General features: G+C 48.2%; 1 protein-coding gene across 7 annotated transcripts in view; it reads left to right on the top strand.

The window, feature by feature from the left end:
• Positions 1–22,312, top strand: part of LOC119407163 (secreted protein C) — an 88,707-nt gene that overhangs the window by 23,716 nt on the left and 42,679 nt on the right. For 2 of the 7 annotated variants that reach the window (XM_037674032.2, XM_037674031.2), the window contains exon 1: positions 15,413–15,690. The exons of 2 other annotated variants lie outside the window; for them this stretch is intronic. The gene's annotated coding sequence lies outside the window, so the exon portion shown is untranslated. Of the gene's footprint in view, positions 1–12,542; positions 12,651–14,146; positions 14,254–15,410; positions 15,691–22,312 lie in introns of those variants that run through there. 3 more of the 7 variants (XM_037674034.2, XM_049419797.1, XM_037674033.2) reach the window with 3 other exon arrangements.

The following is a 22,312-nucleotide window of genomic DNA, read 5'->3' as shown; positions in this document are numbered from 1 at the left end:
TATGCTCACTGGTTCCCAAGTTACAGCCATTTATCAGGATAGTCCACATGGGTTTCTTAGTCAGGCTCTGGTGAATTTGGTAAATGTGCTAGCACTGTGAAATTCACTATGATGATTCCTGGATGGGTGCTCTACACTAAGACAAAGCTCATTTTTAAAATTTCCTTGCTGAAAATTTTTAGCAGGGCACTGGATTTAGTGTTTGCCATTTGGCTTTTATCAATGAAATTTTAATTATCACAAATTACAGACACAATAAATTTAAAAAGCGGCTTTGTCTTTGTTTGGGCAATTTATTCAGGTGCATAATAAAAAAAACCTGTCGGAAATCGGATGAATGGTTCCAGAGATATGTCTCGACTAAGCAGTATCACCAGCCAAAAAAGTCATTTCGAGATATTGGGCTTCGAAAGTTTCGATCACATACCTTGGTCTGAAATGACCCTGTAGATTAAAGAAAATGCGTTTTTATTGATTTCTGTTCTTTGCCACCTTTACTGGCTTTTTTCTATTTTTCATACGAGTCGGGGTTGCGATCGCCGAGCTTGATTCGAGACGCCAAGCTCATTTCAACTATGCATTCACGTGCCGCTGGCGCACACTGGAGATACGAGGGCTGACACCGTCGATGCAATCGTCTTTACCGATACAGAGGTTGCTTCGCTGTGAAAAGGGCCGTCATAATCGTTGGAGGTTCGCTTGACCACGGTAACACAGTTTATATAACGATTCAGCGCACCAATCCACCGAACGCGTGTACCGTGACCAGCGGCATGTCCGATAACACAACGATCGCAGGCACATGACACTTCTTAGTCGGCGGGCAGGATGCGATATCGTAAACACGGTGTAGAGTTCAGAAAGTGCCGCGAGCGATAACGAAATGCGAAGCTGCGATAACAAAGGCTGGCTGCACGACGGTGACGACGGCAGCAAAGAACGAAGCAAGCGCTAGCACTAGTCGCAACCGACGACGCACGGTGCAAGCCGCGGAGAAGGCCATCGCATCATCGCGCGCGGCAGCCAATAGCAGCCGCGCGTTCCCCCACTCTCTCGAGGAGCGCGCGCTTAGTCCAATGGTAGCTGCGCGTCGAGACGCGGGAAACTCAAACCCCTGCGAGCCCCCCCAATCATAAGCGAATCATGCTTCGGCCGCGCCACCACCCCTACCGCCGCGGGCGGTAAAGAAATGCGCGGGAATTCACGAACAAAACAAAACCAAGATGGCGCCGATCGGTTGAACGGCGCGGGAACGGTGCTCGCTCGAAGTTGGGCTTGTTTCGGCGCTTCTTTGGCCGGCGCAGCAGCTGCCGCTGCTCGTTATTACCCGATTTGACGTACTTTTACGATGTTTTAGGCGTTCATAATTACAGGAAAGGTCGTTTGTAATACGTACAGCCCAAATATACGGTTTTTCAAGAACCGAGTTTTTCGCGATTTTTCGATTTTCAAAGGGCGCGTCCCCCCTTAAGACGAAAAGTTGAAAGCTCACTAGAGTGTATCGCCCGCAAAGTATGTCTTTTAGTGTGATTTAACTCTCGTACGGTGCTTTTACAAAACATCTGGCGTCTTTCGTTGGTTTATTTCATCAATCAACGGCGTTTTGAACAAAATTTTTATTGTTTAATCACGCACAAGAGAAATCTCACCAGGCACTACCTTGGAGGTAAACAATGGCTGCTAATGGGAATGAGAGACAGAAGAAGTCGGCTTTTAGCTAACACTTACACTTCTACTAACGTTTCCTACTGGAACATGCCAATGGCTGCTAATGGGGAATGAGAGACAGAAGAATTTGGCTTTTAGTTAACGCGCACGCTGCGAATTTTTTATTGTTCAACAACGCACAGGAGAAATCTCCCACCGGCACCACCTTGGAGGTCCAAGCGTAAGACTTGTTACGAACTACTACGATGACGACGACTACGAGGGACGAACGGGTGCCGCCTTAAGGAGCTTCGCCCCTAAAAAAAATACATCCGTGCTGTATTGAAGGTGCTCACTGGGAAATTGCTGGCAGAGTTTTTGTTGCATATTACGACATTTGTTGGCACTTAACGGCCTTTAGCTTTCACAGTGATGCATTCCTTCTCTCGTTCCTCCTCTGAGCGTAGTTTGGCGCGCAAGCGGTGCACATCCGCTGTCGAAGCGGCACTCATGTAACAGCATTGAGCGGCCGCTGCTGCGTGTTTGTCAAGCGGCTGATCGCAAGACAAAGCTTGTTGAACCGTGACACCTCATTAGGAGCTCTCAGTAGCTCTCATTAGGAAGTGGGGGAGGTCCAAAGAGATTGGACTCTTTGGGATGCCCCTGTGCCTGGTAGATCGACGTTGTCATCGGCTGTTGACTGCAAGCATCGCCGGCGTTTCTTGCTGTCCTTTATTTTTCATTTTTGTAGTCGATTAGCAGATGTTCATACAGTAGGTTTGTTGCATCTGTTTATTGTTCGACCACGAGTGACAATTCCTGCATTGTTAATTCATAATGTGATATGGCAAACATTTGCGAATACATTAGACAGGGTTTTGTGTAAATAAAATCAGTTTGTCAGCGCGTGACGCTGTCGAGTGTTTCTTCGTGTCCTGTTTTATCCGCGCTGCTGAAGAACTGGTGCAATTCTACGGTGCAATAAAAATATGTACGCATGTGATGCACGTTACTTGTTATGTACTCATAATAACTATGTATAAATATTTTTTTCATTGGGCATACGAGTCTTAACTGCAGTTTTTGTACGATCTACGTCTAAATAAAAAAAAAGTTTATGAGTACGGTGCGGATACATTTATTACGAAGCAGAGTGATTCCACCCATATTGATGTAAATTGATGTAAAAAGTAAATTGCACGCGCAGTCAGCTGAAATACTTGCGCGCAGTGACCGCTTCACACTACGAGCTTTTTACTTATGGTCGCCCCTGGTTTGCTAGCCATATGCGCACCGCTTTATTCGAAAATTCATTAGCCTCCACTAGCTCTTTATTATGGACGGAGCACACCGGGTAGACGCAAGGGAACCAAAAAAAAGAAAAAGAGTAGAGACGGCCACAATGCTGTTGGCTTATATTTGCTTCTGAGGTAGCGTACAACAAGGCTCTCCGTGCGCAAACTTTTGAAAGAAAAGCAATACCATGTAAACTAACCTTATCCCACAAGTTTTTGCATAAAAGGCGTAATATAGAAAATGCTTTATAAATATCCACATATATCATGAAACAAAGTTAGAAATGCCCCCATTCTTGCTGTACAAGCTGCCTTAACGAAGATACGTTAAGAAATTGACAAATAGAAGTGTAATATCTCAAACACTTCAGAAAATTGTTGAAATGCAGAGATCCCTTATGCACCTAGCCTGAAAAAATGCAACATGCGATGATATATATTGTAATGACGAGACAAATAGACACAACGCCTGTTCGCTAGGCCGGCTGTTCTATCTCTCCCTCGTCTTTCTCGTCTTCCCGCTTGCCTAGCGCGCGCCCTTGCAATAGCGGCGTTGTTTTCCTTACACTCGGCCACGACTGCGACGTAGCATGACGAGCTGCCGAAATGTCTCTGGTGGGCGAAACTGACTGCACCTTAGCGGTCTTTGTAGATATCGGTTCAGCTGCGACTTGGTCCGATCAGGTGCCAACGATGCCTCTGGCGGTCGGCATTGGCTGTGTCGTAGGGGTTGCTGGTCTTGGCCACGCTGGCATCTGGCATGGAGAGCTGCAGATGGCGACTCAAGAGGGCGCCATAGGCTTTGCTGTCATGATCGTAACGGCGTAGGTGGTTTGCTCTGAGAAGGCTGCCGGCACAGCATCCGAGAAACCATAGGGGCTGGCACGGCTTGTCGGTGTGTCATACCCACGTCTTTCTGAAAGCCGGTTGAATATGAGTCGTGGTCACCACTGGGAGGACAGTGAGGACCATCGTCAGAAAATATTTTCCATGACTGTGTGGAGATCGAGAAATCATGTTCTTCAGCCGCATTTTCCACGTCCAACAGCTCCGGAGGCGGTCCTTCTGGTACACCGAGTGCCTTGAGTGGGAGGTCCAACGAAGACATCTTCGGAATAGATGGCACGTCAACAGGCGGATGGAGTAGCGACGCCGCAACAATGTTGCGCTTGTCCGGAAGAACCTTCTCGCTCGGTGGAAGGTGATCGTGTGCTGAAGACTGCTGTGCAATCTGGGGAAGCTGCTCCGGTGGGTCTACGAGCACGTTTATGGTTGCCATGGGCTCTTTCGATGCTCGTTGCGTGTCAGGCACGACAGGAGCTGGCATCACCACGTGCACCTGTAGCAACGGCGAAACTTGGGGCCTAGTCTTTAACTGGGTCGGATGAGGTGTGCCTACGGAGGCTGTTCTATGGTGTTGGTGAGCTTGGTCTCCGAGGGAGGGCACGTTGGTGGACTCCCAAACAGCAGCGTCGAGGAGGTGCGCCTCACCCTTCTCATCCGCGGTAGAGAATGGGTCGGCAGTGGGGCTATGAAAAAGCGGGCGAAAGAGACGCGTCAACTTCGCACACCACTCCGGCCACGATCGCTGCCGGACACCTTCGTAGGCATGCCATGTCTTGGCAGCATCGCGAAGGCGGTTGATGGCAATGAGCCATTTTTGATGGTCCGACCAAGCGTGGTGGGTGCCGAGCGAGTTGATAGTCTCAACCCACCCGAAGACGTCGTCCTGGAAACCGCGGAACACCGGAACTGCCCAAACAGCCGGTGATGGTGCTACGGTAGGCGAAACTCCGGGGCATGACGACGCCAACCAGTCGAGTTGGTATGAGAGCTCCGTGAGGGCACACCGCAGCTCTCTGCGGCGCTCGGGTGAGCTCTCTTCATGGTCTTGCGAGGCGGAGGCGGCCAACGCGGCATTGAGAGAGTGCAGTGCTGGCAAGGCGGCAGGACACAGCACGGAGATTGACGCTGCCAAGGCGTTCACCGTGACTCGGAGTCGCGCGATGGTGGCGGAAAGCTCAGCGGCGCTCTCGGGCGGTCCGCGCGTGGTGCCTGTGGTGACGTCCGAGGAGTATGGCACGATCAGAGTACTCACAGAGGAGGGACCCTTGTCCGAGGGAGCTTCGACAGCACCCCTAAGCGGCTCGGGTGCCAATGGAGTACTGAGTAAGCCGTTGTCGCTGCGGGAAGCGTGGACGGCATTCCCGGGGTCCTTGCCGTTGGATGCGTCAACCGCGTTCCGAGGTAACCGGTACCAGTGCGATGGCTTGTCGTGAACTGGTACTGCGGCGTCGATGGAGGCTTGAGCCGCCGAGGAGGCCTGGACGCCGTCCACGGACGGTGCCTGAAGAGCCGACAGATGGCAGGTCGTGGCGAAGAGGCATGTACGCCGTCCCTGGGCGAGAGGAGCCCGTGCGCATTGGTGCCGCGAAGGAGCACGTCACCGGACAAGTAGTTCCCCGGAACCACAATGGAGGCCTGGACGCCGTCCGCTGATGGTGGGATGGATACTTGCCGCGGTGATCTACTTGCGGGTTCCATCAGCGAGGAAGCGTGACGGCGTTCCTCTGGAAGACGCGTTGCCTCAAGCTAACCGAAGCCTTTCGACGACTGCGCCATTGTAATTATCGCATGTTGCATTGGACCGCTGAACGTCAGTATGAAACGTTCGCGCGAGATGCGTGCATTGCTTCAAGATTTCACCATACGAAATGAAAACAGTTTCAAACAACTCATTCTCAACTTCAGATGTTTTCACGGTTCTCGGCCTCGCATTTTGGGGCGCCGAGGCGCGAAATTGTCGCGGTGCTTCGAGCGATCGCTGTGCGGCGAACTTGGGGAGATAGAGCGGCCGTGGCATCCGCGGCGCCGCCGATGCGTCAAATGCCGATCAGCGATTCCGAGCTGCCAGCGAATATCATTAGTTGCTTGCAACAAAGCGCATTGCGGCCTCGCATTTTGGGGCGCCGAGGCGCGAAATTGTCGCGGTGCTTCGAGCGATCGCTGTGCGACGAACTTGGGGAGATCGAGCGGCCGTGGCATCCGCGGCGCTGCCGATGCGTCAAATGCCGATCAGCGATTCCGAGCTGCCAGCGAATATCATTAGTTGCTTGCAACAAAGCGCATTGCGGCTTGTTCGCTTTCGCATGTCTGCTAGCACGATGTTCTTCCCCGCAAAGTTCGATTTCGTCGGCGCCGTGAACGTAGTTAGGACTAACCACGACTCCGAGCAGTAAGGCATCGCGGTGTACGCTGCCGCGGTGCCCGATGTTTCAAAGTTAGCCATGTTCGATCACGAGCATAAAAAGTCGTCCCGCGGTGATCTTCGTCACGAGGTCCGAGATGCCGACGGGCAGAACTTCTAACCGCGGGGCCCACGAGTGAACGCAATACAGGTCCAAGACGTGCTTCTGCGACGTTCGCGACGAGCGCGTCGGGCTATCGCAGTCTGATGCACGGTCTGACAATTGAGCTTCCGGGTGCAGCTATTATCGTCGACCAGCGTAATTATCGTTGACGAGTGCGAACGCTTCACAAGTAGCGTGATTTTCGACAGCCGTGACCCCGCAACGCGGAAGCCGCAGACGACGCACACCGGGAGCGACCATGGGACCAATGGAGAGGCGCGCTGGAGCATCATGGCGGCCGCGGCCAATCGGGGGCCTCGAAACGACCTTTAAACGTTTGCTTTTTGTGCGCTTGTTTTTAAACGGAGGAGCCAGCTAAGGCGGGGAATTTGAAGACGGAGAAATGCTCTTTCAGACGAGCCCAGATGGTGGTGCTTGGTCGCTCCGTTGCGGAGCTACAATTTTTTTAAAAACGCATTCTTTTTTGCGATTTCCGCGATAATTTTCGCCACCTCAGCGGGCGCAACAATTTTTAAAAGCACTTCTACGTGGTTTTCAGCGAAGATGTCTTGGAATTAGACAGAAAAAGGGCTACAGAAACTGAAAATGTGATTTTCAGAAAATCAATTTTCTTGCCATTTTTCGCGACTTGATCCCCGCGTCCCCCCTTAACTGAACTGTACAGCTTCGTGGTTTGTTGGCTTTACACGGTTTTAGCAGAAGTTGAGTCTGTTAGTTCCCTTGCTTCTCATTCTTATACGCTGGCCAAGTACTTTTATTATTACATTATACTACATTTTCCACTCCGCACTGTAGAACTCAGCTGTAGTGCCTTCAGTTTCTGGTAGTGCATGCACAGTGTTGATGAGGAAAAGTGTGGTTTCAGTGGCTGATGCGATGAACTTACTTTTTCAGGCCTTCAAAAATGATTTGTCGAGGCACAGTCAAGAGTATGACAGTTTGTGCTGGTAGTGGTCTTACCACTAACAAAAGGTGTTGTCTCTGCCTGACCAAGGGCAGTAGTGAGTCATCAAAAAATCAATTTTTCGGAAATAGCATTTTTGGAAACTGCATTTATTACTCTCCTTATCTTCCAAGTTTGCTGTCTCTGAGGTTAATATTTCAGCTGTAACATAAATTTCAAAATACGTAGAACACCCGATTTTTTGCCTGTGTTGACACTAAAACTGCTGTATCGCGCCAATTGCGGAACTGCGGCTGAGCGCATCTGCACGGCGCGTGCACATAGGTCTGAGCAGACTGAGGAAGACGACGATCGCAGGTCTTTGGAATAAACCTTGTTTTACTTGTGGTTCTGGCCTGTGTCAGCTACGTTACTTCAGTGGCGACGAGGATGGGATATTACTCCGGTATAATCTTCGGCTGAAGGCGGACGACCAGAAGACATGGGATCTCGCCTACCAGCTTTCGATGGAGCAGCGGGAAGCTGGGGTACGTACCGCATACGTCTTGAAGCCTTCTTCGAGGGACATGAAGTAACGGGTCCCGGGAAGCGCCGCACCTTGCTGATTTCTTCGCTGAGCGACAGCGTTGTACGGATATTACAAGGACGTAATCCAAGCACCCCAGTCAACACCTTAAGCTACGACCAGGTTGTGGAATGTTTGGAAGATCAGTACAACCCGCAAGCTAATGAAATTGCAGCCAGTTATGCGTTTTTCATGCGGAAGCAAAAGGAAGGCGAGAGTGTGCGAGATTTCATCGCGGAACTCGGGAGGCTAGCCGAAAGCTGCAACTTCGGTAGTATGATGGACCGTATGTTACGAGATCGCATCGTTTGCGGTATCCGGGACGACGCACGGCGTTCTTTGTTGACGCGAGCTACGCTGACCTTGAAAGAGGCCGAGGACTTCGCCAGGGCTTCCAAGAAGGCACAGGAAGACGTCCGTGACATGCAGGAGACTGGCGTGGGCAACGGAAGTGGTACCATGAACGCCCTGCTGCGACTACGACGACGAGAGTCCCGGGCGCCGAGCAGCAACCTGGAAAGCAGTCGCCCACTGTGCGAACGTTGCGACGGGCCGCATGATTCAAACGCGTGCCGCCATCGAAACACCAAATGCCGTATGTGCGGGAGGAAAGGTCACCTGGCCAGGGTATGCCGCAGGAGTCGTTCCCGGACGTCAGGTGCATATGTCGTGGAAGAAGATGAAAGTGAGAGCGAAGAATTTATGCTTGCCTTGGTGGCACACAGTGTGACCGACAGGGACGTGTCGCAGCCTCTCGAAGGTTTTGGCGTGGGGAGGGCAGGAACTGAGCATGATAATAGACACGGGCTCGCCGGTGAGTGTGATTCCAGTGAGTGTATACGAGAGACACGGAAGGCGGTGGCCAGCTCTCGCAAAAACTGCCCTGCGGCTATCATGCTTTCTTGGACCCCTGCCCGTCATTGGCAAGTTAACCATGGACGTGAAGTCTGGGGCAGTAACCGTGACCAGTACGTTAGTGGTGGTGGGCTGTCATGGACCACTCCTCTGTGGCCGGCGTACAATCGAGGAATTCTGCAAGGCCGGCGTGTCTCTTTTGGACGCCAACAGCGCTGCGTGTGTAAACTTTGTTCAACAGAATGCGCAGTTGAAAGCCCTACTTGACGAATTTTCGCAGCTGTTTGACAACAAACTGGGTTGCTGTGAAGGGCCTCCCGTTAAGCTACACATCAAGGAAGGTGCTCGGCCTCGTTTTTGCAAAGCACAGACCGTGCCTTATGCAATGCGTGCCCAAGTGTCAGCAGAGATTGATCGCCTGGTGGAAGAAGGGAGTGCTTTCCCAGATCAGCGTCTCTGAATGGGCAACGCCGGTAGTCCCCATGGCGAAAAAGAACGGTGACATAAGACTCTGCGGGGACTTCAAGTTAATGGTGAATCCGGCTACTTACTTGGAACAGTATCCTCTGCCGAAAGGTGACGATATCTTCGCAGCGCTTGCTGGAGGTAAAGTCTTTAGTACGTTGGACCTACGGAACGCATACAACCAGCTTCCTCTAGACGCCGAAGCTAAAAGCATCGCAGTGCTGAACACACATAAGGGACTCTACTGTTACAATCGCCTCGCTTTTGGAATCGCTTCAGCCCCAGCTCTGTTCAGTCCTCCGAGGTCTGCCAGGAGTGAAAGTCTACCTAGATGACATTATTGTCGCGGAAAAGAAGCACGATATGTCGGTATTGCGAGAAGTGTTCCAACGACTGCAGGACAGCGGCCTGAAGCTGAATAAAACCAAATGCAGATTCCGAGAAAAACAAGCGACTTTTCTGGGCCACCGAATCGACGAAAAAGGCCTGCATCCTTTGCAAGACAATCTCGGCGCCATACTAGGTGCACCGTCGCCAACTTCGGTGAGCCAGTTGAAATCTTTTCTGGGCTTAATCACGTATTACTCCAAATTCTTGCCTAACCTCTCAACCATGCTACACCACTGTATGCATTGCTGACGAAGGGAGTTGCCTGGAAATAGGGACAGGCGCAAGAAAGCGCATTTCAAGAAGCGAAGAAGGCTATGAAAAAGGCAAACTTTCTAATTCATTATGATCCTTGTAAGCCACTTTGGCTTGAATGTGACGCTTCCATGTATGGTTTGGGTGCTGTGCTGTCTCATCGCATCAACGGCAAAGATTATCCGATAGGTTTTCGATCGAGAACATTGACTGCTGCAGAGAAAAACTACTCGCAGTTGGAAAAGGAAGGGCTTGCCTTAGTTTTCGGTGTGACCAAGTTTCGAGATTATCTTTTTGGCAACCGGTTTACGCTGGTCACTGATCACAAGCCATTGACCGGGCTTTTTCATCAGGACAAGCCCATTCCACAAATGGCAGCAGCAAGGATCCAACGCTGGGCATTACTTTTGTCAGCGTATCAGTATGAGCTCGAATATCTGAAAGGACAGCTGAATGGTAACGCCGATGCTTTGAGCCGCTTACCTCTGACTAATCAAGAAAGCGCAACAGAAACCTCTTCGGTAGAATACGTGCTGCACGCGCAAGCTTTAAACGAGTTTGCTCTGTGTCCCCAGAAGCTAGCAGAGAACACCGCTGAAGATAGAGTGCTTCGTCAAGTAATGACATGGATTCTGCGGGGTTGGCCAGGAGAACTGAGTGCGGAACAAGTGTTTCCGTCCTTTCTTCACTCGTAGGGATGAGCTGACAGTGAGCAACGGATTAGTTTATTGGGGTCATCGTGTCATTCTGCCGGAGGGAGCGCGTTCTTTCATGTTGGAAGAATTGCACGAAAGCCATCCGGGCATCACGGCAATGAAGAGCCTCGCACGCGCGTTGTTTTGGTATCCGGCTCTGGACCACGATATAGAGAGTCTGGTAAAAAGTTGTCCGCACTGTGTGCAGTGTATGCCACTACCTACAGCTCAGGTTCCTTCAAGTTGGCCTGAAACTGACAAGCGCTGGTCTCGGCTGCATGTCGACTTTGCTGGTCCTGTGGAAGGTCACATGATCCTTGTGCTGGTGGACGCAGGTACGAAATGGATAGAGGCAGTCCCACTCAAAACAGCGACGGCTGACACCACAGTGGAAGTTCTTCGGAGTATTTTCGCTCGTTTCGGCCTGCCTCACACAGTGGTGTCCGATAATGGGCCCCAATTCACCAGTGTGGTGACAAAGACCTTCTTTCGGGATAACCATGTCCGTCACGTGACAACTGCCCCTTATTATCCGCAGTCGAACGGGGCAGCAGAGCGGGCAGTGCGCACTGTCAAGGAAGCACTAAAGAAGAACAAAGTAGGGTCACTGAAATGTCGACTTGCTAAATTCTTGCTTCGGTACAGGGTAACGCCGGTAAAGGACGGCAAATCGCCCGCAGAGATGTTGCTAGGTGCCCAACCAAGAACCAGACTAAGTGCTCATTTCCCGGTGCGAGAGGTCACAAAAGAGACAGTCAAGGCTGCAGCACCACCTTCCCGTTTGATTCTTCCTGGAACACGAGTTTGGTCACGACAGTATAACCGCAGTGGACAGAGATGGCTGCCTGGTACGGTGACGGCGGCCAGCGGGGGTCGGCTGCTTACTGTTGATACAGAAGGAGAACAGCGACGACATGTCGACCAGGTGCGACTTCGGGAAGCTCAGCAAGCGCAGCAAGAAGCCTCCGTGACCCATTCAAGGGAGAGCGAAACGAACATCGGCGATGAAGGTTCGCTGCCACAACTACTACCCGCAAAGGAACTCGGCGCACAAACAGACGAAGGGGCGGGTACAGACCAGCCTGCAAGCGCAGTGGAAGACCCTGTCCTGCCCAGACGTTCAACTCGCAAAAGAAGAGTTCCGGACAGGTTTTAGAAAAAAAGTGCAATTTCTCACCAGACACTCTAGGGGAAGGAAGTGCTGTATCGCGCCAATTGCGGAACTGCGGCTGAGCGCATCTGCACGGCGCGTGCACATAGGTCTGAGCAGACTGAGGAAGACGACGATCGCAGGTCTTTGGAATAAACCTTGTTTTACTTGTGGTTCTGGCCTGTGTCAGCTACGTTACTTCAAAAACAACATATTCAATGATGCCATGCTTGCATTTCGCTGCCTTGAGGGTCTACTAATTGTAGACAAGTAATGTTTTGCAAGTGTGCATGTGCACCAGGGGCGTAGCCAAGGGGGGGGTTGGGGGGGTTCATACCCCCCCTGAAATTTTTCAATTTTGCTTGCGTATATATACACGCACACATACAAACTTACGCACGAACAAAGTATGGTTGAACCCCCCCCCCCCCCCCAAAATTTCTGGCTACGCCCCTGATGTGCACACACATTTGTGCCGCTCCACAACAAAATGTCACATTTGTCTGTTTTCTTCATTTTCTCAAAATACCAATTTTGTACACCCAGCATGACATTTCCTGCAATATATCACAAACTGTTAAAGATAGAAGAATTCTTGTTGCAGCATGTAGCTAGATGTTTGGAGCAGACAACATAGCAAATAGATCTTAGTTTTTTTTGTTCTAAGTTTTTAAAATTTGTCTTAGGCATGACCACTCCATGGCCACATTCAGAACTATGGAGTTTAGTGCACTGTAAAATAAAAAATAATGACCCAATCATAAAAGTGCTTCCTTTGTTGTGTGACTTGTGCCTTCTTCTATTGGTCCATATGTCATTTGTAAATTTTTGGGTGGTGGTTATTTTTCTATTGTAGGAAGAACGATAGAGATTGTTCTCCTAATTATATAATGAACTAATGAAAAGCCTGCAAGGGTGGTGAAATGAAAAAATTTTCATCTGCCAACTTGTAGCTTTCGGGCCATATTGGAGGAGTATCAGAGCTGAAGCAGATGACCGCCGGGGAGACCTCAACGATCTCCACGGGAACGACAAGTTCCACAGGCAGTGCTTCCTCTGGGACCTCCAGTGGGTCGGCCTCGTCTTCTGGGGCATCCTCGACGACTTCTGGCAGCAACGATTCTGGCACAAGTGGTGGCTCTAATGCTTCTGGGGGCGGAGCTCCAGCACCACAAGCGCGCAACGTAAGTGTACTAGTAAAAGGATCTGTCGAGGGATACGTCGCACCGTGGGGGGCTACATCACTAAGTGGTGACGTCACTGGCGCACGTGTCGAAACTGGTTGGCAAAACACCACTGCTGCCGTCACAGCGGGTACTGCTGCACAGTGCTTGGTGCATGGTCTTTTTTTGTTGTTGTTCTTTTAACCCATGGAGGAAGAAAGACTAAGGAGAGGCCCTATCGTATCCCAATGCATTGCGAAAAGCATGGCGGAAGTGACATCGAATTTATGGGGCAAACAAAAGAGCAGACGCCCTGTGGCATGCTCTCCGTGCTGGTTTGCTTCTTCGCATATTTTTAGTCCCGACGTTAATTTAGTGTATATTGTGCGGCTTGTACCGTAAAAACCGGAATATAAGTCGACCCCTCCTACCCCCTCCCCCCCACTTCTGAAACTCGACAAAAAAAAAAAAAGTTACATGGAATGGCCAAAGTATCAGCAAGAACTTTTTCCATGAGACGAACGCAATTTCAAATGGTTCACAGTGAGAATGCCATTTATTTACACGTGCGTTTACATGTCAGTTCGACATGGCAGAAAGCCAAAAGATGGGCTCAAGCATTATCTTCGTTAAACGTCACAACCATGTTGACAGCTTTAATTTAGATGCACTTTGAGGTCCCCGGTAGCAATTGCAACACGAGCGCGGCTGCCGGTTAAACTGTCCAACCTTCGCCTCCAGCTCTAGATACGCTGCGGTCTGGCAGTGAAAGAAAGTTTTCTTCTGATCGCTGCGTTTCGTGATGTGATCCTTCAGCGTCCACCAGTAGCGAATGCTTCTGTGGTGCACTCGATCTGCCTGCTGATCATAGCCATACGTTCCACTGTAATCAGAGCTGCCAGCATCGCAGGAAGCAAAGAAAGAGTACACGGCGAGATTGGAGCGTCGAGAACACCCGTGTAACTATAGATTTTCAGTTATTGTTTGACTCGGGGCTCCCGCTCGTGTTCACGTGCACTAGCATCACAACACACCTTTCAGACACTTCAGACCAGCATTTTGCCGTGTTATGACTTGCAGGCCCCCACCGACATATTGCAGCAAGAAAATGCCAAACCAAAATTTTTGCATCAGTATCTCTTTAAATTCATGGGAAGCGGGTCACGGGGCAAACCAACCTTGCGCAGTGATTGACCAAAAGTAACGGCCTTGTAGTTAAATGGTGGCTGAAAAAAATGAGAACAACAACTTCTGAAAGGAATGCAACAACATTGTGACTAAACTTAAAATGCATAGAAGAGACTTTACAGCAGATGCCTTTTTGAGATCAGCATTTTCCAGAAGCTTAAAACTCTTTACTCAATAATAATCGCACTGTTCTTCGTCTATGCAGGCAGCAGTAAACACTACTAGAAGGATAACGTCCACGCTGCCGAATATCCAGGTCAGCTTAACTGGTGAGCACCGGACGTCGTTGGATCAGGCAGTCCAAAACCAGGGGGTAAATATCAGTAATATTTATTAAATACCCATCGTAATTATTTTCATGTTCAACTTTTCGTATCTCATGCAACATAGCTATCTTCGGCCAGTGCCACATGATGCGCTGAAAATGCTGGAGTGTAACCAGCCCTTTACTGCACAATTGTGATCTGCCGTTTGTCATGACAACCTCTCTATAAGCAGTAACCCTCTCTTCCCTTATTTATTTATTTATTTATTTATTTATTTATTTATTCATTTCCCAAGCTTCTTCCTCTCCTGCTCCACTTTTTAGGTGGAGGAGGGCGAGCGAGGTGTACATAGACACATTCCCAAGGAAGGCATTTGCTAACCCGGTGAAGACAAGTCCTCGTGCTGAAATGCTGCCTCCCACGACATTTCCTCTTCAGCAATATTTCCTTACTGGACACATAGTAGGCTTTCTCACTCTATGCTAGTCCAAGACAGTACATATATGTAAAAGTGTATGTACTGTCGGATTTACATGCCGAAGCACTCTTGAAGTTCAGTCAGTACTACAATGCACTGCAATACTTTCGTGTTGTGATGATACTCTGGCCTGCCAAAGCAATAGTGGGTGCTTCGGCATTAGTGCGGTATGCTTTATTTTGGTGTTTGGCTGCCTTAGCTTCATTGTTCCTTTCATTTCTTTTTGTTCTTTTTTACTTTGGGCAAAGTACATGCTAACGGCAATTTCAAAAAATAATGGACAAAGATCACAGTTGCCCATTGTGTCTGATTGCGCCTATGTTGTTTTCAACCATTGTGCCTTGCGCAATAGTCTCATCAGTGCAGCCACTGGTGGCTGCCAACAATGTATTAAACAGAAGGAATCGGGAACAAGTCAGTGGATTTGCACCGCACCTCATCGTTGTTGTTTTGTTGTTTTTTGGGGTGCCGTATTAATTCATCCTCCCTTATACCATGTCTCCATAGCAGTTTGGAGGCCGGCTAACCTCCATTGGTCACAGCTGATAGGTCATAGGTCAGCTGATAGGTCATATATAAGCATATCGAAAATCTGAAGGGGTCACTTTCAATTGGACGTTGACTGTATTTGTCTTTGGGAAGTTCAAATAGTTCGAATAGTAAAATTCGAGTTCGAATCGAATCAAATAGCAAACACTATTAAAAAAATATTCGAAATTTCGAATATTCGCACACCCGTAAAAAATTTTCCTCTGCGAACTTGTACAGTTCGGGCCGCATTGGATGTATGCAGAGAAGTGGCCCCGAGGCATTGAGGCCTCTTACAAACGAGACATCGCAAATTTCAACCGGCTCTACCACTTCATCGGCGACAACATCATCAAACACCTCTGGTGGCACAACGACTTCTGGCGGCTCCGGAACATCCTCTGATGCTTCGACGTCGGGAACCAGTGGAGGTTCCAGCGCTGCTGGTGGCGCTCCTCCGGCCCCCAAGAATCCTCCTGTAAGTGTACTAGTAAAAGGATCTGTCGAGGGATACGTGGCACCGCAGTGGCTACATCACTAAGTGACGTCACTGGCGCGCGTGTCGAAACTGGTTGGTAAAACACCACTGCTGCCGTCACAGCGGGTACTGATGCACAGTGCTTGGTGCATGGTCTTTTTTGTTGTTGTTGTTCTTTTAACCCATGGAGGAAGAAAGACTAAGGAGAGGCCCTATCGTATCCCAATGCATTGCGAAAAGCATGGCAGAAGTGACATCGAATTTATGGGGCAAACAAAAGAGCAGACGCCCTGTGGCATGCTCTCCGTGCTGGTTTGCTTCTTCGCATATTTTTAGTCCCGACGTTAATTTAGTGTATATTGTGCGGCTTGTACCGTAAAAACCGGAATATAAGTCGACCCCTCCTACCCCCTCCCCCCCACTTCTGAAACTCGACAAAAAAAAAAAAAAAGTTACATGGAATGGCCAAAGTATCAGCAAGAACTTTTTCCATGAGACAAACGCAATTTCAAATGGTGCGCAGTGAGAATGCCATTTATTTACACGTGCGTTTACATGTCAGTTCGACATGGCAGAAAGCCAAAAGATGGGCTCAAGCATTATCTTCGTTAAACGTCACAACCATCTTGACAGCTTTAATTTAGATGCACTTTGAGGTCCCCGGTAGCAATTGCAACACGAGCGCGGCTGCCGGTTACTGTCCAACCTTCGCCTCCAGCTCTAGATACGCTGCGGTCTGGCAGTGAAAGAAAGTTTTCTTCTGATCGCTGCGTTTCGTGATGTGATCCTTCAGCGTCCACCAGTAGCGAATGCTTCTGTGGTGCACTCGATCTGCCTGCTGATCATAGCCATACGTTCCACTGTAATCAGAGCTGTCAGCATCGCAGGAAGCAAAAGAGTATACGGCGAGATTGGAGCATCGAGAACACCCGTGCAACTATAGATTTTCAGTTATTGTTTGTGACTCACGGCTCCCGCTCGTGTTCACGTGCACTAGCATCACAACACACCTTTCAGACACTTCAGACCAGATTTCTTCATGCCTTCGCGAACTCGATCGCTGTTTTCTTGAATGCTACGGTAAGCTGTCGTTGGCTACTGGTCGAGAACAAGAAAAAAAGCACCTTGGAGCCCAAATAGATTCACAAGACAACAACAAAAACGCAAGACGAGGCTGCCCATGGCACAACGCTGGTAGTAAACAAAGCAGTGTCGATGATTGCGGCAAGCGGTTGACTTCAGTTGCCCATAGTGACCAGACTTGTGAAGTTTTTCTGCCAATGACTGGTATATAAGATGGGTTTCTTGAAAAAAAATTCAACCTATATTTCGGTTTTTATAGTATGCAGTGAAATGTAAGCCCACATTTACCTGGCTGTTCGTGCGTAGCAGACCCTAGCGCTGCATGCTGAAATTCTTTGAGAAGCGTTGTTTTGCAAAAGTCCAGAAAGTACTGCTACGTGCCGCAATCATTCTGCGCCTCCAGCATCGTATTCGAACTCACCTGGCAGCGATTTATGCGTTCTCTTTATGTCATGTAATCGGAACGTTAAGCCTAGGTTGTTGAAGAGTGGGCGTAAGGCCTTTTCTTTTCCTTTCTCATGCCCAACTTCCCGATCTGGCCGATGAGCGGTTCACGTGGCACTGCACAATTTTAATAGCTTTCTTGGTAGCCATTCGGCGCTATGCCAACGTGTGCGTATTTGAGGTATCCTCCCATCGAAAAAAGGACGCTTCTGTTTGTGTACGAGATAGTGAACGTAAAGTTTGTAATTCCAGCAAAAAAACGCGAGACCCTTTTATTGCAACGAAATCTGTCATACGTGCTTGCGATGGTCGAACTCAAACTGCAGTTGTTCTCCACCTTGTGCCAGAACGCTTGTGTCAGCAGGCTGTAAAAGAAGTGTGCCCAAGTCCTTTGCTTCGTTAAGGAACTGCTTTTATAATACTGTATTATTGTGCGTCCGCAGATAGAATGTTCAACGCAAGTCGAGCGTATCACGATATTTTGCGGCTGCGGGTATAACAGCAGGATAAAAAAATACATGCGTGCTGTATTGAAGGCGCTCACTGGGAAATTGCCGGCAGAGTTTTCGTTGCATATTATGACATTTGTTGGCACTTAACGGCCTCTGGCTTTCACAGTGATGCATTCCTTCTCTCGTTCGTCCTCTGAGCTTAGTTTGGCGCGCAAGCGGTGCACATCCGCAGTCGAAGCGGCACTCGTCTAATGTGAGGGCCCGCAGCATCGAGCGGCCGCTGCTGCGTGTTTGTCAAGCGGCTGATCGCAAGACGAAGCTTGTTGAATCATGACACCTGGCTGCGCATTTGTTGGTGTGGAGCTGCTGATTGGTGATTATGTCATGTACAAGTATTTTTAACAACTTATATCCGAGTTTCAGCACATAACGAACGACGCGGCCGCAAGGCTGGCATGGTCACATTTGACGCGCTATAACTTGTTAGCAACTAAAATAATGCAACGTTTTTTTGCGCAGAATGGTAATGACGTCCTTGACTTCAATCAGAGGGATTTAAAAAAAAAAATTAATGGCCTTTTTGAGAAAACTATTTTCGAAGTTCGGCATTTTTGGTAAATCACTTAAGTTTCAGCCCAATTATCGAGTGAAACGGAGCGCGATAAAACCATGCAAATTATTTTAAAAGAGAGCGAAAGTATCAAAATCAATATGTACCGATTTTTATTATCCTCACTTTAACTTGCTTACAGCAATAAATTCCCGAAATACGGGTATTCTGTGCGATTTGCCAAGTTCGCGAATTTTTTCTTCAAAAGTGCTTCGACAAACAAGGAAAATAATAGACTGATAGGTTTGTATTTCACATGTTCTTTAAGGGAAATAAATATTGTGACCAAGATGTGCACCGTTGTTTCCCTAGGTGCGCTCAAAATTCAGAAATCGCCCAATTGGCGGAAAAGTGTTTTTTGCGAACAAAATTTTTTTTTCGCAAAACTAACTTCGAAACCGTTGTTCTGGGTGTAATGCCTAGACCTACAGTAAATTTCATTAAAATCTGGAATGGTGACCGGGACCTCGTGTTCGATCTTATCTGGACACACCCTCTTGTTGTTTTCTTCCCTCTCTTTCTATGTCTTTTTCTGTTTTTCTATCTATGTCTTTATTCCCTGTATTTTTCTGCATTTTTTCTCTTTCTCTATTTCTTTCTTTTTCTCTCTCTCTCTCTTTGACGTGTTTCACGTGCTCCACTTCGCCGAGCAGAGTTTTCGTTTAATCCTCGCACCTGCTGTACATAGTAGTGGGGCTTGCCCTATTCTTGTCGTGCATACCCACCTGAGGAGTTTTGCACGGCGGAGCACAAGTTACCGATAGTTTAATCAGCTTCACTGTCCAAAAATAAGGAACCATTCCACCCGGTAAGGTGGACGACCAGCGAAGCTGTTTAGCGCACAGCCAAGATATGAAATGGTGGGCGCCAGTTTGGTATGTAAGGCCAGGTTGTTAACGGCCCGTCTGTTAACGCTCAGTACACATTATTTTTTGCACTGCTCTCTAGAGGGCACTAGGATATGTCCTAGCCGTATACAACTTCACTGTAAAAGGAAAATGAAGTTTGTGATATCACGTAGTCCCCTGTCGAATGCACTTTCGGACACTTTCGCAGATGCTCGGCTTAAAGCAGGTCTCCATCTTCCAGGCAACCCGGCCTATGCAGGCTGTTGTGTCGTGCGACCCCTGGCCGCGCTCCTGCCCTACACAACACAGGCGATAGTCTGGAAGCACTGCGAGAATGCTCTTGCTTCAGCACAGAGAGGCCTCAGAGAGAGAGCAGGGATTGTCAGGAGAAGTTCGCTTTCTGAGCTTAGCTAAGTGATGTCATGTGGCGCCCAGCAATGCAACCGATCGAGGAGAAAAAGAACCTAGCCTTTGCCTATTAGTCGTCTTAGTGGAATGCGACAGTGGTAATCTTTACCATTTAGGCACTGTTGTATGTCGTGGCGTTTGTCTACCACTTCTGCTGATAATTACGTAGATGTATTCATAGTGTTACGTCATAAAGGACAATTTTCAGTATCCAGTATTTTGTTTGTTTGCTAGTTTCGAAAAAAAAAAAATAGCTGAAAAGGTTATTCGAGAACACTCAAGTGCATGACGCCCTTATTTTGGCATTATCGAGTGAAATATGGAGTGCCCCTGAGGTGATTTTCTCCATGAGGTTTGCAATGAATCGAAATATTTCTAGCTCTTCGTAAAGCCCCGTAATAATTATTCAGGTGCTTGAATGTAAATGCAACTTGCTTCTCCAGTATACTCCAGAGGGTGAAATTTGCTGCTCAGGAGTGCTCCAAGATGCAAAATTAGCTGCTTCAAAGTGATCCAGATGAAACTTCTTGTTGCTCCAAAGTGCTCCAAAATGAAAATTTTGCTGCTCCAAAAATTCCTCCAAATCAGAAGTCCTCGGTAGCATCACTGCGGCTGTGTTAATAACTATGATTGTGCTTTGTCCGCGATTTTCGATGGAATGGTCCTTATGAAACTGAGGTCAGAAAAAGTAGGCATAACATCTTACTATGCCACACTGGCCTTAAATGGACAACAAAAGCAAATAACAATTAATGTCAGAGTGAATGGTCAATGTTTGAGAATGTCTAAAATGTCAATATCACTTAAAGCGGTGTTACAGTAATCGAGAAGTCAAGTTAAATGTAGGACACAATTGTTGTTACCAGCGGTACATTCTGGTACTAGCCAAGTGGTATAGAACTTTGAACTTTATTTCCAAAACAAAAAAAGTTGGGAATTCCTCCAGGCAGAAAAGCTGTCGAAAAATAGCTTGAAGGGCCAACAAGCAGCAGCAAATGAATAGTCACAGAAAAAAGGGAAATAGGTTTTCTATAACTTGGTAATTAAAATAGCAGAAATATCATACAAAGCAAGATAGAGAGAGATGCAGCAAAATGCACATTCAGGAAATGTAATGTCTTTTCGCATATATACAAAACTAGAGTAATGCAAAAAAAATTTATAGTGACATAAATAAGCTTATGTTGCAATGATTCTACTCTCATTTAATTAAAAAAAATTTTATTTGTGCTTTTACTTTATGGCGTGGGATGTCAATGTTTATTTGTGGTGACACGCAATTTACAGTAGAACCCCGCTGATACGTTTTTGAAGGGACCGTAAGAAATAAACGTAAGAGACGGGAAACGCAAGAGCCGAAAAACAGGAAAAACGTCAAAATATTTAGTGGTACAGAATTTTATTTCAGTGCTTACGAGCAGCACGAAAATTGGCGCGCTCAGCCGCGATCTAGTCGACGGATAGAAACGCGGAGCTGGGGACGGCCTCATCCACAGAAATGTAATCAACGTACTATGTGATTTTTTTAACACCAATAGCTGTAGGCATGAAACAACTAAGCACACGCAATCACGACCAGCGCGGCGAGTCCGATCGCGAACCGTGCGCACGACCATACCAGACCATACGAGCTCTAACCAGCTCCAACTCCTCCCATCCTCCCACAAATAACGATGATGATGAGTCTACGCCAACGCGATGGCAGAAGTGAATGCCAATCTCGAAGGCCTTGCTTTCGCGGGCAATTACGTCATAGACGCCATGTTTGTTCAATCCAAATCTCAAAGGCTATGCTTTTGTTAATAATAAATGCCAATCTCGAAGGCCTTGCTTTCGCGAGCAACTACGTCATAGACGCCATCTTTGCAATGCGAATCTCGAGGGCGATGCTTTTGTTTACATCAATTGAAAGATTCTGTTGCTTGCGCCTCTCATGCGGCTAATATTACGGTCAAACGAGGCCAAGCTGCGTGAAAATTCACCATGGCCGCTCTCTTTCGTAGTCACTCGGTCGGCTCCGAGCGCACTTCGCGACGTATCATACGGGAACGGTCCGACAGTTACGACGTAACAGCGGGGTTCCCAATACATTGTATCCTATGGGAGCTATGCCGGGACCGGCGGAAAACGACGTAACAGCTGGGAAAACGCAGCAGTGAGGAACGTAACAGCGGGGTTCCACTGTATTAGTGCGGGTAATTGATAAGTGAGGGCTGATCACCCATAATTTTTGGTGTTTGCGGTGTTGGTATCTGCTCATTATGCAGGGAATAACGTCCTGGTGTTGCATGTGCAAAGTTTAACAAGTTATGTTTATGTACGTGCAGGAGTATACTTTACTCACCTTAAGCAAATTATGTTTAATAAACAAAGGATTAATAGGTAAGTGTTTTAGTTCTCCAAAATAATTCTGGAATAGCCTCAGCACTTTCTTTTGCCTTGTCTCCGGTTTGTTGTAATCTGTAGTCGTTGTAGTGCCCCAAACTAGTGTGCAATACGAGAAGCAGGAGCAAGAAATTAGCGCACTATATCATAAGCCCTCTGTACATTTAACCATTAGTGCACAAATTACCCACAATTCCCATAATGCCATCGTAAAAGAGTCCGTGCCTCGGCGAATGTGCAGAGAGTGTGGAAGCCTCAAGAAAGTCGTTGCCACCAGACTGCGATAACGAAACGGCGCAGCACATGTGGCTGGCGCAAGAACGCCCGCAGACAGTGCAGGCATGGCAGAAGCGCGTCACAGTTCTGTGTGCAGTTTCACACGCATGAGTGAG

This window comes from Rhipicephalus sanguineus, chromosome 10 (genome assembly GCF_013339695.2).
Source record: "Rhipicephalus sanguineus isolate Rsan-2018 chromosome 10, BIME_Rsan_1.4, whole genome shotgun sequence".
Classification (NCBI taxonomy): Eukaryota; Metazoa; Arthropoda; class Arachnida; order Ixodida; family Ixodidae; genus Rhipicephalus; species Rhipicephalus sanguineus.
Note: the sequence above shows the minus strand (reverse complement) of the source record. Positions and strands in the feature narration are given on the sequence as shown.